At 35.0% G+C, this 14,144-nt stretch overlaps 1 long non-coding RNA gene across 4 annotated transcripts; it reads right to left on the minus strand.

Moving 5' to 3' along the window:
* Positions 1-1,445: 1,445 nt before the first annotated feature.
* LOC105049842 (uncharacterized) lies at positions 1,446-9,886 on the minus strand. 4 transcript variants are annotated; one of them, XR_003801860.2, is made up of 5 exons: positions 9,810-9,880; positions 8,974-9,033; positions 6,588-6,687; positions 6,415-6,455; positions 1,448-2,313 (listed from the first exon to the last, which is right to left on the minus strand). It is a non-coding gene; the product is annotated as an uncharacterized lncRNA (long non-coding RNA). The 4 variants fall into 4 exon arrangements; XR_012138876.1 differs by having other exon boundaries at positions 1,446-2,313; positions 6,588-9,033; positions 9,810-9,883; XR_002165585.3 differs by lacking the exon at positions 8,974-9,033 and having other exon boundaries at positions 1,449-2,313; positions 9,810-9,886.
* Between the last annotated feature and the right edge of the window lie 4,258 nt (positions 9,887-14,144).

Raw genomic sequence — 14,144 nt, forward strand, 5'->3', positions numbered from 1 at the left:
TAGGAGCCACAGCATCCACTTGAGAGGTTGAATAAAAGCCATATTGTCATTGTAATTACAGTCATAGCGCATATAGTACAATTGCCATTCACTTGTGATATAAAATAGCAATGATAATGATATATGGGTGCATGAAGAAGTGTTGCAATGGTTGTATCCTCAAATCAAGGCAGAGCGATGCTTTGTTTAGGTTAGGCAGAAAAGTGTGTGTCGTCTTCTCTCCTTCAGAAACCGGTACGAAAGAAAGAAAGAAAAAAAAAAAGGGAAGAGTAGTCGATCGATAATTACAAGAAGATTAGGTTAATGATAACGATCATTTTGTTCATCGTTTGCTTTGACTGTTATTTGTCATAAACAACCCTTGATTTTGTCACTTTCCAGTGCTGTTTGGCCATGAGTGACCACAATTAGAAAAACAATTTCACGTTACAAGAAAAACCATTGCTACGAAATAGTAATATATACGAGAATTTAGCTATAGATTGCCTGCCTTTTTGTCTTGCATCTTATAAGATTTTGGCAGAAAGGAAAACTCATGTGATGCCAATGACGTGCGTGATCTACTTCAACTAGCTAGCCATATGGAGTCCCAGCATGCGCCCTCCAGAGCATTTACACCTATTTCTCTAGAACTCACCACCTACCGAGAAAGAAAAACGAGGCAAACCTACACGATTTAACGTTTACCGTGGTTGAATTCCATGGGACAAGAGATCAACAATCCATGCGACCATGGTAGCAATTGCTACATACTTTGATATCAATCAACCCAACAATTCTCTACTGGCTTCCTGTGGATGACGAGGACGTGCGTCAGCAACCAAAGCCGTAAAAGTACACACAAGTTCAAGCAATCAAGTTCTTTTCGAGAGGTCTCATTTAGAGATGGAGACCAAGTCAAGGTTATAACCGAGGAATTCTTCTCTCCAAATTCCAAGTTAGCTAGGCAATAGTTAACTTCAAGCATGGAGATATACCATCCTAAATACAATCATATACTTCATCAAGACCTACTCCTGATTGGTTGGTGATAGTCTCACAGTGTTGTGACCCCCTTAAGAAGAGTTCAGGGGACACTGAAGTCGGAGTACCCTAGCTATTGGACCCTGGCCCTTTTGTTTCTTCTTTGCTAAACAAAAATGAAGCATGCGTACTGGTCTTTAAATGTCGCATCACTCGCTGTCCTGGCCAAGGGAAAAAATCCCCATTTTATAGAGGGAGTGCAATGCCAATGCAATCCCATCCTGGAGCCAATGTGACTTTAAGTCCATTTAGCATTATCTGACATTAAGACCTTCACCAAAATAGAAAATGAAAGCCAGCTGTAAAGTCTAGGTTGACTAAAATTAACATACCAGCGGTTGCCATTGCATGGCCATTTGCAAACACGCCACTCTGGTAACTTTAATTCTTACAGAAAAACCTTTTTTTTTTGCCTTTGAAGACAGAGAACAGAGAGAGTTTCATCTTAGAAACCAAAAAAAAAAAAAAAATACAGGATTTTCCAAGGAAGATAGCCACCAGGTTCAGGATAGGCTCTTAATTCTCCACCATATCCGCAGAAACACTGACTCAGCCTGATTGGAAAAAAAAAAAAATTCTCCGCCATGCATCAGGAGTGAAAGAGGAAGCTTATTGACAACAAAAATGGATGATATTAGCTGCACTATTTCAGACTTTGGCGCAGGAGTCACTTCAGTGTTCGTGCCATAATGGCAGCTGATATATAGAGAGTTGGACTGGTAGAATCTTGCTTCTCCATCATATCAGCACCCACATTGACTCAGCCTGATTGAACAAAATTTATCTGCTACGTATCAGAATTGAAAGAGGAAGCTTACTTACAGCAAAAGTGGATGATATTAGCACTACTATTACAAACTTTTGGGCAGGCATCACTACAGTGTTAGTGCCATAACAGTAGCTGATAGATAGAACTAATTCCCTCCGTCTTAAGATGGAACAAAACGTGAATATTCCAGGATTCATTCAAGGATGCCACCATTCCATATCATACACCATTTCACATCAAGCTTCCATACAATCACCCAAACAAGAACAGGAAACGTGATTGCCCTCCAGAAATTTCTAGGTACAGATTATTGACCGATTTTAGGGCATATACAAACTTCACTGCAAATATCAGAATAACCTAAACGGACAAGCAGCAGATGACTCCACAATAGTATACTCCCTTTTCGATAACAGTCAAATCAGTTGAAACATAGAAACATTGACTGCTGGAAAGTGTGGAAATATTTTGCTTATTACCCTTCCACAGGAACATCTTGTACCACGGAAAAGAAATCTTGCCTGGAAAAGTAACATTAAATCAAACACAAAGCACCAATGTCAACAATAAAGAGGCCAAAGTAAAGGAATGCCTTCTAGAAATGCTTGCCCATTTCAACCAATGAACAGCGACAAACATCAAGAAGTCAGAGAAACAGGTTGACTGTAAAACTATAGTTTGTTAAGACTGAAGTGATGAACAAGTCACTTGAAATGCATAATCTCTATCACAAAGCAAACTGGCCCCTAGCTGCTCTGGGACACCTGAGAGCACTTCAGCAAAATGTGTCCATCTCGGTGCAGCTCCCCCTCTCTTTAAAAAGAGAAGGTAGAGACATGCACCAGATAAAAAGTGAAAGTTTATTTATCAATCTTGAATCAGATTGAAACCACACCATGCTTCTTCTCATGTGCGATGCACATGCCGAGTCTGCTTAAATTCTAACGTTAGGGTTGCACACTTAACAATGTGTACTTTAGCAGCCATGGGGCCAACCATATCAGCAGATAACCAATCTTGATTAATAACCATAAGCAGGCAAACCATAACCCATCTAATTTTGACTAGCAATTGATCACTCGGAAACAGAGACCAAAAGGAAGAAGATAAGATTGAATATTGTTAAAACCACTTTCAAGATAAAGAGGATAACAATGTTGAATATGATTTTATAGTAGAAATGGATAAATAGGATAACTTTCTGTGGCTGAAAATTAAGTCAGGCTTGGCAGAAAATAGATTCAGTATAAAAAAATTGTAATGAAAACTAGGAAAAAAAAGCGGAAAGAAAGAAGAGAATGAAGAGGAAGGGAACAAGGGAATAGGTTTTGATAACAGTAAGGCATTTAATAACAAGAGCCTGAACAATATACTAGAACGATATAGAATATATAAATGATCTGTTGAAAACATGCTTAAGAAATTTGACTTCGATGCCATTACATATATCTTGATGTGAAATTATATAGAAGAAGAAAAGATTTTAAAGGAAAAAGAAAGATGATGCAATAAAACAAGGAGGAGAACGAGCGGTGGGAGCTTTGGATCAAATTTAGTCCACAATTACCTAATTTATTAAATCATAAATGACCTGCAAATGCTAGAACCAAACCTGTTCGATAGTACAGTTAAATATAATATGAAAAGATGAGTGAAGTAGGGATTCTGTATATCAGGTTTACTGAGCAAGTCTTAAACATGTCCCTTCCTCTTAAACACAAGTCTATCCCTCTTTCGCTCCTTCCACAAAATGCTTCTGTATTATTTACCTCATAGCCTCAATCAATGCAGACCATGTAAATGACAAAATTTCCATAAGTCAAAATACATTCTGACACTAGGTTGTATTAATAAATTGATTCTCTCTCATTCTGATCTAAGCAAGTCCAATTGACTAAGACTACGTCGTAAATTATGAGTCCAAACTCAAACAAAGAGAACCAATGAACTGGATGCAATAAATTGGGCAGTATATGCCAGAACTGGATCAGGGCCATCAGGCTTTCGTTCAAGAATGTCCACCAGGTTTCCTAATGGACTGGTTTCAACTTGAAGGCTTAGGCAGCCTGGCCCAAACTGACTTTGGATGTTTTGGATTGGAGCTTCAAGTATAGGGTTAGATTTGGTTTTGAATGGTTGGATTTGTCAAACAGGATGGGCTGAGCTAGCTGGGGTTATCTTGTTCGTTGGGCTGGCTTAAGGCTAGCTCTTAACTTGATCTAACCAGTCCAAGTTGCACAGGTAGTGCACAGAAATTCCGGGTAAGTCGCAACATTGCTAATAGGCTGTGATACAACAGAATGATAGACATAAATATGCAGCTATCACTTAGGACTTTACTGTATGCAATTTGTTGGCTATGTCATTCAGATACTCCATAGGAAATTAGAAATATTCTGGGTTAATGAGATACTATAATTCCACAGGGCAGCAAAATAAAGAAGCCAAGCAACTTGTAAAATTGTTGCATCCATATCATTACCTGACATCATTATCCAAGCCTTTTCCTTTCAAATATGGAGTCACAGCCATAGAGCATGTGTATGCTGAGGAGGCCCCATGGAAGGACTCAGCAGATTTTATAATAGTCAGCCCGATGTCAAGCCTCTAAAACCAGTTCTGAATTCTAGGCCAAAGTAAATTTAGATAAAAGAGGGACTTGCCATAAAAGCCTAGATGGCCAGTTGGCAGACAGGTCTCTGAATTGCAGTTAAGCTCAATCAAAAAAGTGCAACCAATGAAAAGGGTGAGATGCATCCTTGCCAAAAAATAAATGCAGTATCATGCAACCAAATCATTACTCAGAGCTAACACTTACACACTTTGTCAGATGGTAAGTCATATGGCTTGGCATTGGATATCAGTCTCTCAGAACATCAATCTGTTATCATCCTCAAAAATGCTGGTAGCATAGACAAATACAAACTTATCTGAATCAAGATTTATCATACCATATTTTGCGAGCAACGTGATAAATGTCGGTGCCAGCCATTGATTTATGCTCTAAAGATTTCATTCTTCAGCAACCCCACAAACATGGACCAGTAGAATAGGTTAAGCAGCAAGTTATACAGCAAAGGCTGCCATAATTGAATCTACATTGGTAATAAGTTGCAATATTCTGTTTGTTTTCAAATAGCAGATAAAGTCACCAATAGGAAAAGTAACTTTGACAAAATAGTTCGGAGTGAAAAAGTGTAATTACTCCTGTTTCAGTTTTTTTGGGTAAAGCACATGTTATAGTTTACTATAGTGCTTTGCCTTAAAACATATAGACGATCTAATCAAACAAAGTTTTTTGGTTATCTCCAAGGAGACAGAACTCTTCCAACCCAATGATAGGATCTCACAAAATTTACTGCAAACTGGTGTCAATAGCTTGCATAAAATGGAATTTTTTCATTCTATGCAACCAAATAGATAGGTCATTACCCTTCCTTACCAGTGCCCCTTGTGAGATTTTCATTGTGTGTGTCTGTATGGTGCAAGTCACTGCTTCTTTGTTTTCACTCTTAGGTGGTTAAGATAAGTTGGAAAAATAGTCCTCACTATTCAGTCCTGATTGGAGGATTAGGAGCACTTTAACCACACAAGACTGTTTGACTATAACCAAGAACATCATATCCATGATAAAACTTCAGATACCTGTTGATCATGAATAATGCTTCAGATACTCGTGAAAATTCAAAGCTGCAGGCACATGGAAGCAATAGAACAGAAGGTAGGCACACTAAGTTAAATGGGAGTCCTTTTTTATTATAGGAAACCTGGCTAGTAACTGTATGTGCAAAACTCAATAAAATAAACAAATACAAGCAACAACTGAGCATGATGCATTAAGCAACCATACAGCAGTTTGTCATGATATGACAAAACACTTTACCTTACGATATAAACATGGGTCATGAAGAGTGGCAACGACACAAGATAGCTTTTGCAAAGATCTTACAAGGAATACACATACATTCATAACAAAATCAGTTCCTGATAGTTCTGAAATAGAGTACATATCTAAACATGATTATAATAAGGACAGCAGGTCTAGTATATTCATCTTTCATCACAAAATGTTTAGGTTCATTTCAACTAGAATATTTTCAAATAAATAGTAAGATAAGTTCCTAGTTTGAACATTATAGCAGCAGAAAACAAGGTTTGAGTAATTGAACAAAGCCAGGAAACAGGAACCCTAGAATTAGTTTTTATGTACTGCTTTCACAAAGAATGGGAGGTAGAAAAGAAATGATGCAATACCATGGAATTGAAGATGGCAGTGGAAAAACTGGATGCATATGCTGAGAGTATTATAGCTCATTTAAGATTGGTAATTATTTAGGGAAAAACTGGACGGATATGCTGTCAGTACTATAGCTCATTTAAGATTGAAGTCATTGAACATTATTTTTAAGACTCCAATTAGCAAAGCCTCTAACACAGGAAAGAAAAAAAGATGGCAAGAATCAGAAACACTTGAAACATGACTCTCCAAGCAAAGGATAAATCAATCCAGATGAATACAACTTCAGTTAGTTTCCTTTTATGCACAGTCCGTTGCAAGACATGAGAGGCATACCACAAAAGTTAGAATTATACTCAGGAATATCAGAGATACAAATACTTACTGATGTAATCACAGACCAGATAACTCCAGTGCAGGTAACAGCTGCAAAGAATATGAAGATACTACCTCAAAACATGTTTAGGGGAATGCTAAATTAGAAAAGCAGGACTTCTTTCAATTATGTAAATGCAGAGAACAAACATATGGTAAATTTAATCTTCAAACACCACATACTAACTAGCTGAGGATAGGATATCTTTTCAGGTTGCGTGGAGAAGTCAGCAATATTTTGCAATGATGATATCCCATTTGAAAGTTGGGGCTCAGAAATGAACTGCAAATATATGCATGTTACTTTTGCAGATAAGAATCAAGAAATAACAGGACTATCAACCTGTAAGTTGCATATCTCTACATCAAATTGAAAAAAGAAAATGAGAATTTGCTTATGATTATTCCTACTGATTTTTCAACAATATTTACTTAGCAAGTCCTCTTTTAGTCACCCTCACAACTTCATAAAGAAGTGATATATAACATTATTTGAAATAACTCAGGTTTGCACAATCAGAACAAAAAGCTTTTGTACTATTTTTTAAGTTTTAACCAAGAAATTACCTTCAAATACCATGGGAGAAGAGTTTTGAATTATTTTGCCACAAAGGTGCATATTTGGAAGATAAAATTACTTGACAAATGTATCACACTTAATTAAACTCTATCTATTTTTTCAAATTCATATAAGAACAAGTTGAAGAAAGAAATCACAAACCACAATTTGCATCTACCATTAGCGAAAACACCATTTCTAAATTACAATTACCAAAAAGAATTGCAGGAGCTAATGACACACAAGGATGTGCATATGCACATAGGCATACTGAAAGCATGCATGTATACATATGCACACGTGTGCGAGCATTGCCGAGCACATATTTGAAATGAACTGAAATGCTAACACAAGCTCAAGAAAGTTTCTTCACATTGTTGCTAAAGATATTCTATTACATATCAAACCAATTTCCATTAACAATAAGAGAAGATACAAAAATAATGTGCCGCTGTAGATTGTAGAGCAGAGATTGCAGCTATGACTAAAACATAATAGCTTCATGGCAGGTATCACCTTCATTGGCCTTCTTAGTAAATCTAGTAAGTGGGTATCCATGACGCCATACCTTCAGTGATTGCGAGTTTGAAATCTTGGTGACATAAACCATTTTGCACACAACTAATGTGAAAACTTCATAAGAGAATAAGTTAAACCTTATCAACCATATTCACCAAAAAAAAAAAAAAAACTATACAACAGGACAAGTCAGATGAGATGGCAAAATTAGATTACAGAAAATGACAAGCCAAAGGAAGAAGATATTGTTCCTCAAACTCTATCAAAATACACCCTTCTAGCATGCTTGGACAAACCTTTCTAATTCTCATTCAAGATTTCTAATAGTCCAATGAAATAGATTGTTGTGATGATGACTTCATGCATACTCTTTGCTATATTGTTCGTTAGGACCCTTAACTGTCAAGACAAATGGGAGAAGCTTATTAAGAAGTGCAGATGCCAGATGGTAGGGCCATCGCATAAAAGGATGGCAACAAAGAAAGGATTAAAGTTGAGGGAGAAAAGGATAAATTAAGCAAAACTACTGAGCTGAATGTGTGGTAAAGCTAGGAAGCACGTGCAGAGGAATGGATGCATCAGAGGAGGTTTAGAAGTTGCAAGAATGGGGGATGAAATAACATGGCATTATTTGAAATTGTATGGGGATCTAAACAAAGATATGTGGAGAAGAACCCCACTTTGTAAAATGATTAAAGAGGATGGAAGGACCTAATGAAATATGGAAAAACAAGTACAGAAATAATGTAAAAAAGCCTTACAATAACAATTAAGATAGCCCCCAATGGTAATGGTTGGAGAAGAAGGATTTAGAAAGCTGCTTCCACATAGTTATGGTAAGTCTTGATGCTTATGGTTGTTAACAAAAGATAACCATAAACATTGGATACATCACTTCCATATATTCAGAGTTGTACTATTGGCTCTCATTGCTTGTATTTCCAAAAATCCAAAACCACATAAAAGTGCATATAAACCACAATCATATACTTATCACTTTCTTGTTCAGGATTAGCATAAACACAATCACTAATTGACTCAAATTTTAAAATTTTGGGTTTGAAGAATTTGCAAATAGTTTCAAGTTTCAACCAACTCCCATGCTACACTAGAAGTTCTGCACTTTCGTTTAAAAACTATTTAAAATTCATTCAAAAACTATTTAAAAAATAATGTTTATACAATTACTTTAACATCTTCAAAATTACAACCATTAATTTCTCATATATGTTTTTACGGTAACATGCGCAGATATGCATGCACGCGTTGCATGCGTGTGCAATGTATGTCACGCTATATTGTAGGCACAGTGCATGTTTAAGTAATGATATTCTTGGGAGTGACATATACCGAGCGAAAGGGAAGTATGTGAGTAATGAAATTTTTGGGATTTCGGAGTTTGTGTGTGTACGAGAGAGAGAGAGAGAGAGAGAGAGAGAGAGGGGACAGAATTGATTTAGGGCCAGCAGGGTGGTTCCATAAAGCTTGAACCTTTGATGCTGCCACTTAATGCCGTCCTATTTCTTTCCTCCTCCTTACCCCCTTCCTCTCCTGCATGCCAAACAGTCCTCATTATTCATGAAACAGGCAAGTCAAGATGCCCAATAAAATACATCAGAAAAGCCCCGATCATCAGAAAGGGGAGTTGGGATGCCTATGGCTTCGAACCTTTACAATTGTCATAAAATACAAAGAAAACTAATATCAAACATTATTTAACATGGCCTGACGTAGAATTTAGGGTTCTTGCTACTCTTAGAACCCCTAAAACCCGAAAAGAACATAGAAATGGGGTCGCCTGCTGTTCAAAAATTAGGAAAACAATAAATAACCACCGGATTTCCATAAATCTTTTCCGATGAATTAAATTTCTGGTATCATTACATAAAAACTACAACCTTCCTCCATTCGTTCCCATAAGAAACATGGACCTAAACCCTAACCCTGCATTTTTCTTTTGAGCGTTAAGCCTTCTTTTCCAATTCTTTTATCCTTGGTCTCGCTATATCTCATCCATCAAAGTTCATAAAATTGTTGTTTATATATCTAATTTCTTCAGGCATTAGGCATTACATGCCCAAATCAAACCAAATTCTTCATCGAACACGAAATCATCAAAAAAAAAAAAATCATAGAGAAATCTTGGAAGAAACCTTGAAAAGATTTCGGGAGAAAGTTACAGAAACTTGGAAAAACCCACGTTATTATGGACTCAGAAAGGGAAACTAGATCCGAAGAAAGAGAGAAAGTCGAACTGGCATCCAAAAATCCCAACATCCCCGCTATAAAGACGCACGAATGGATCATGGAGAAAGGAGAGACCTCACCTTCGAGAGCGCAGCGGAAAAATCAAGATCAACGGCAGGTTGCGGTAAATGAAATAATGTCGGCACAAAAATTGCCGACTTGGTTTATGTTCACTATTTCCTACAGTAATATAGAATTCAGGTATGTGCGTAAGAAAAGCGATCAAATTATAAAATCGATTCTAATCATTAATTTTGATTCGAAATGAAATGATTTTTTTTTTCAAACTTGATTCGATTTTGATTTAAAAATTTAAAAAATCAAAAAAATCGATTTGATTTCGATTTCGATTTAAAAAAGAAAATCGATTCTCAAACTTAGTTCGATTTCAATTTAGAAATTTTAGAAATTAAAAAAATCGGTTTGGTTTTAATTTGGATTTGAAAAAATCAATTCAAACTCGATGGACTTGTGAATATAATGGGGTCTTGTATCAATGATCAATGCCATCGAATATGATCTACTATCTTAAAACTATTTACACAAAAAATGATATGATTTGGAGACTTGTAGTCTATACATCATGTAGTCAAAAATTGGATAATCTAAGTAAAATTAAACGAGATATATTTTTTTGATTACTTGATACATAGATCACGGATATTTAAATCATATGATTTTTAGTATATATATAGTTTTCAAATAATAGATCATATTCAATGGTTTGAATTATCGATGTAAGTCTCCCACTGTCTAATTTTGATCTGATTGAATTTGAACTCAAATCCGATCAATCTTATTCAAATCTGTCACTATATATATATATATATATATATATATATATATATATATATATATATATATATATAAACTATCATCGATTCATTTATATTTTGATCTTAGCTCTATTAGTTTATTACTCTTGTAGTTAGCCCCTTTAGCCAATCTCATAAATTACCCATTTAGTCCATCCCATATATTGTCTATTTAACACATCCCATAAGCTGCTATTTGATATAAGCCTGATAGCCCATAATATGATAAACTAAACCACATCAAATCAATTTTTTCAATTATGTTTGAACTGATTTTTTTATGTAGTTAGTTCGATTTCAATTTCGATTTTAAAAAATTAATCTAAATCGATTCAGATGGAAAATTGATCCCAAATCAATTCAATGTGAACCATGCACACTCCTAATAGGGGAGGGGGTGTGTAGGTTTTCCCAAAAAAAAAAGGAAAGATTCGTTTGGTTGACGAAAAATGGAGGGAGGAAGAGGTACTTTTTGAAAAATGAAGAGGGAGTCTCTTGTTTGATTGAAATTTTAAGAGAAAAGAGAGTGAAAAAAATTTTTCATAAGAAATTACTTTTTATATTTCATGAAAAGTGAAAATCTATAGAGGAGGTAGATTTTGGCACTTTTCATGGGATGGAAAATGGTGCTATGTTTTTCTTTTTCAAAATATCCCTTTAGATTTACGCTAAAATTTTACAAAATATCAATGGATTGTTAGAATAAAATACTAAATAGTGATATAATATTATATTAATATTATCTTAATATTTATATGAATATAATATTAATATTATAATATTTAATTATATTTTAATATTATTTTAATATTTATACTAATATACTATTTTTATTAATATTAACATAATATTCATATTAATATAATATAATATTTATATCTATATTAATAAATTTATTATATTAAATTATAAATATTATATTAATATATATTAGTATTATATTAACATAATAAATTATTATAGTCTAATATTATATTTATATTAATATAAATATAATATTAATATTAATATAAATATAATATTAATATTTATATAAATTTTATGGATAAAAAAAGATATTGCTTTATATCTATCAAGAGTATAATAGATAATTTCAAAAAAATGAGTGTTCAATCAAATATAAGTTACTATATATTAAGTTACTTTTTTATGATCAACTAAATATGCGAAAATTTTATTATCAAAAAATAATTTTTCAGAAAGTAGCTTCTTAAGAAGTTACTTTCTGAGATTTTTTTTTTTTTTCTGCGAATTAAACGAGTTCGAAATGTAGGTGTGGTTTTATATAATTTTGTAAGCCGTCCAAGAGAGAATAAAACAAAGAATAAAATTAGGCATCGGCTAGGAAACACAAGTTGGACGGTAGAAATTTGCCCATAATATTTCCTTACATTGACGGCATTTGCTTGTACGGATGCGGGAGGAGCCCACAAAGCCTGAACTCCACGGACTGCTTGATTGGCTAGCTTGCTACCTAACCATCGACCACTTGGTAAAGATTAAATCCTCGGCCAAATGTGCTCATAGCCAATGTTGCCTTGGCATGATGCCTCATGCATGGCTTTGTCCTCACCTCCAATTATATCTCCAAGGCATCCAGCTCCTGACATTGGATGTGGCATATCCTTCCTAGGTACCATGTCTCACAGTACACCATCAATGTCTGAAGTGTGTCTCCTGTCCATACATGCCAAATATACACATAATGCACATGCTATAGCCACACAAAAATTACCTAACCACATGTCGTCTAGGTACATGTTGCAAGGTGCACATTCTTGAAATAATTGCAGTTTATTAAAGCAATATACGGATGCGAAGAAGCAATCAGATGCAAATCTACACTGTATTTATGAACAAATGGCAATCATATAGATGTGCCTCTGTATAAAGGTCTAGCATACTGGTTTAACATCTACTATTTTCCACTAATAAGAGTTTTACTGAAATATATAATCAAGACAGCTGGTAAAAATTAGTCCATCCAAGTGTCGCTTTCTCTAGAAATATTAATTCTTAAGAATATACATATGCTCAATAAACAATAGACGTTAGTGTTAATGTTATTCCAAACTAGCATTGGAATGTGCAACAAGTATGCAAAGGAATTGGGTGTAAGAAAACAACCCTCACAGGTGGATGCATTGAAGGCAGAGAAGTATCCAAAGAGAAGCTACACACAATAGCTCAATAACTCGACATGCATACAAAAGAAGCAGTCTAAATTTTTATGCATCAGAAGAATAAGCTATTACAGGCATGACCTGACAATCAAAACATTTGCTTGCCTTGAGAGGCATGTCAGCTTATTTTTATGGTAAATTATGACCTCCAACACACATTGTATTTGACAAAGTTAAGTCTGGTTTCACATGCTTCCTCCTTCTCATGACGGGACAGCTGATAAAGATCTTTTACCGTGCTGACTAAATCAAACTCAGTTTCTGAGGTTGCCAAAAGCCTTTAGCCCTCCACAGCCCCACACCTTTTAATGGAGTGTAAGAACAAGTGCCATGGCCAAGTGACCCTGTCTTTTTCCCATCAAATTTTCCAACTTCTCTCTCGTTGCTCGAGATCCACAGAAACTGTGACAGATGTTGCAATGCTCAAACCACCCCACAAATTGTTTGCAGATAAAGATTCAAGCCGATGGAACCAAGAAAATATGGGACCAGTATGGGATGGATGCCTTCTTTGCTTCATTGCATCACTTGCAACCTTGTGTATCTTAAAATTGATAGGTTTGTATGGTATGTGAGATTAATCGAAAAGACAGGGAAGGTACAGTACTGACTCATTGATAGAAGCATAATGTGGGTACGTAATTGGTCATGCTTCAGGGACCCCAATAATCACATCTACCTATTATGTAAGTTTGCAATTGTTTGCATTTTACTCCCTTAAGAAAGTGTACGAAAACCAAAAGAAAGGTGGTGGACCAGGGCTTAGCCATGGTTTTCTGCTCGTTAGAGGTCTTGGCTTTAAATCCTACGGAGATGCTCTTAAGATTTTTTATTTGTTATTGGTTTAGCTTCCATCCCCTCGCGCCCCCCCCCCCAAAAAAAAAAAGTTGTTATTGCTTTAGCAGCGTTTGCCTGAGAGTTATTTTGAGAACTCTTTGCTAAGAAATGATCCTCTCTAATCTTTAAGAACTTGTTTGGTTCACAGGAAAAGAAAGGATAAAATATGGTGAAATAGAAAATGAAGAAATAACAACTCGTATTTAATTAGAGTTTTTAAATGAGAAAGATGGAATATAGTTTTTTTAATGACAATAAGATTTTTATATTTCATAGAAAAAAATCAATTCGGGACATAAAAAGTCTAATTTTCACTGGTTGAAAGTTGGAGTTATTTTTTTTCGAAAATATCCTTAAACTTTTGGATGGAATAAGTGAGATATTTCCTTTGGAATAACATGTATTTTATAACTTTTTTAAAAAGATGGATGCCCATACAAATATAAGTCATTTTAGAATATATAATTTTCGCCATCAGTCTTTCAAAAAAAAATTTTTTTTTTTCAAATAAATTCTAAGGCTCAATTATGAGAATTGTGCAGGTGCTGTACAGCCAGGTAGAGTAGTTAGACATTACAAC

Source organism: Elaeis guineensis, chromosome 2, assembly GCF_000442705.2.
Source record: "Elaeis guineensis isolate ETL-2024a chromosome 2, EG11, whole genome shotgun sequence".
NCBI lineage: Eukaryota > Viridiplantae > Streptophyta > Magnoliopsida > Arecales > Arecaceae > Elaeis > Elaeis guineensis.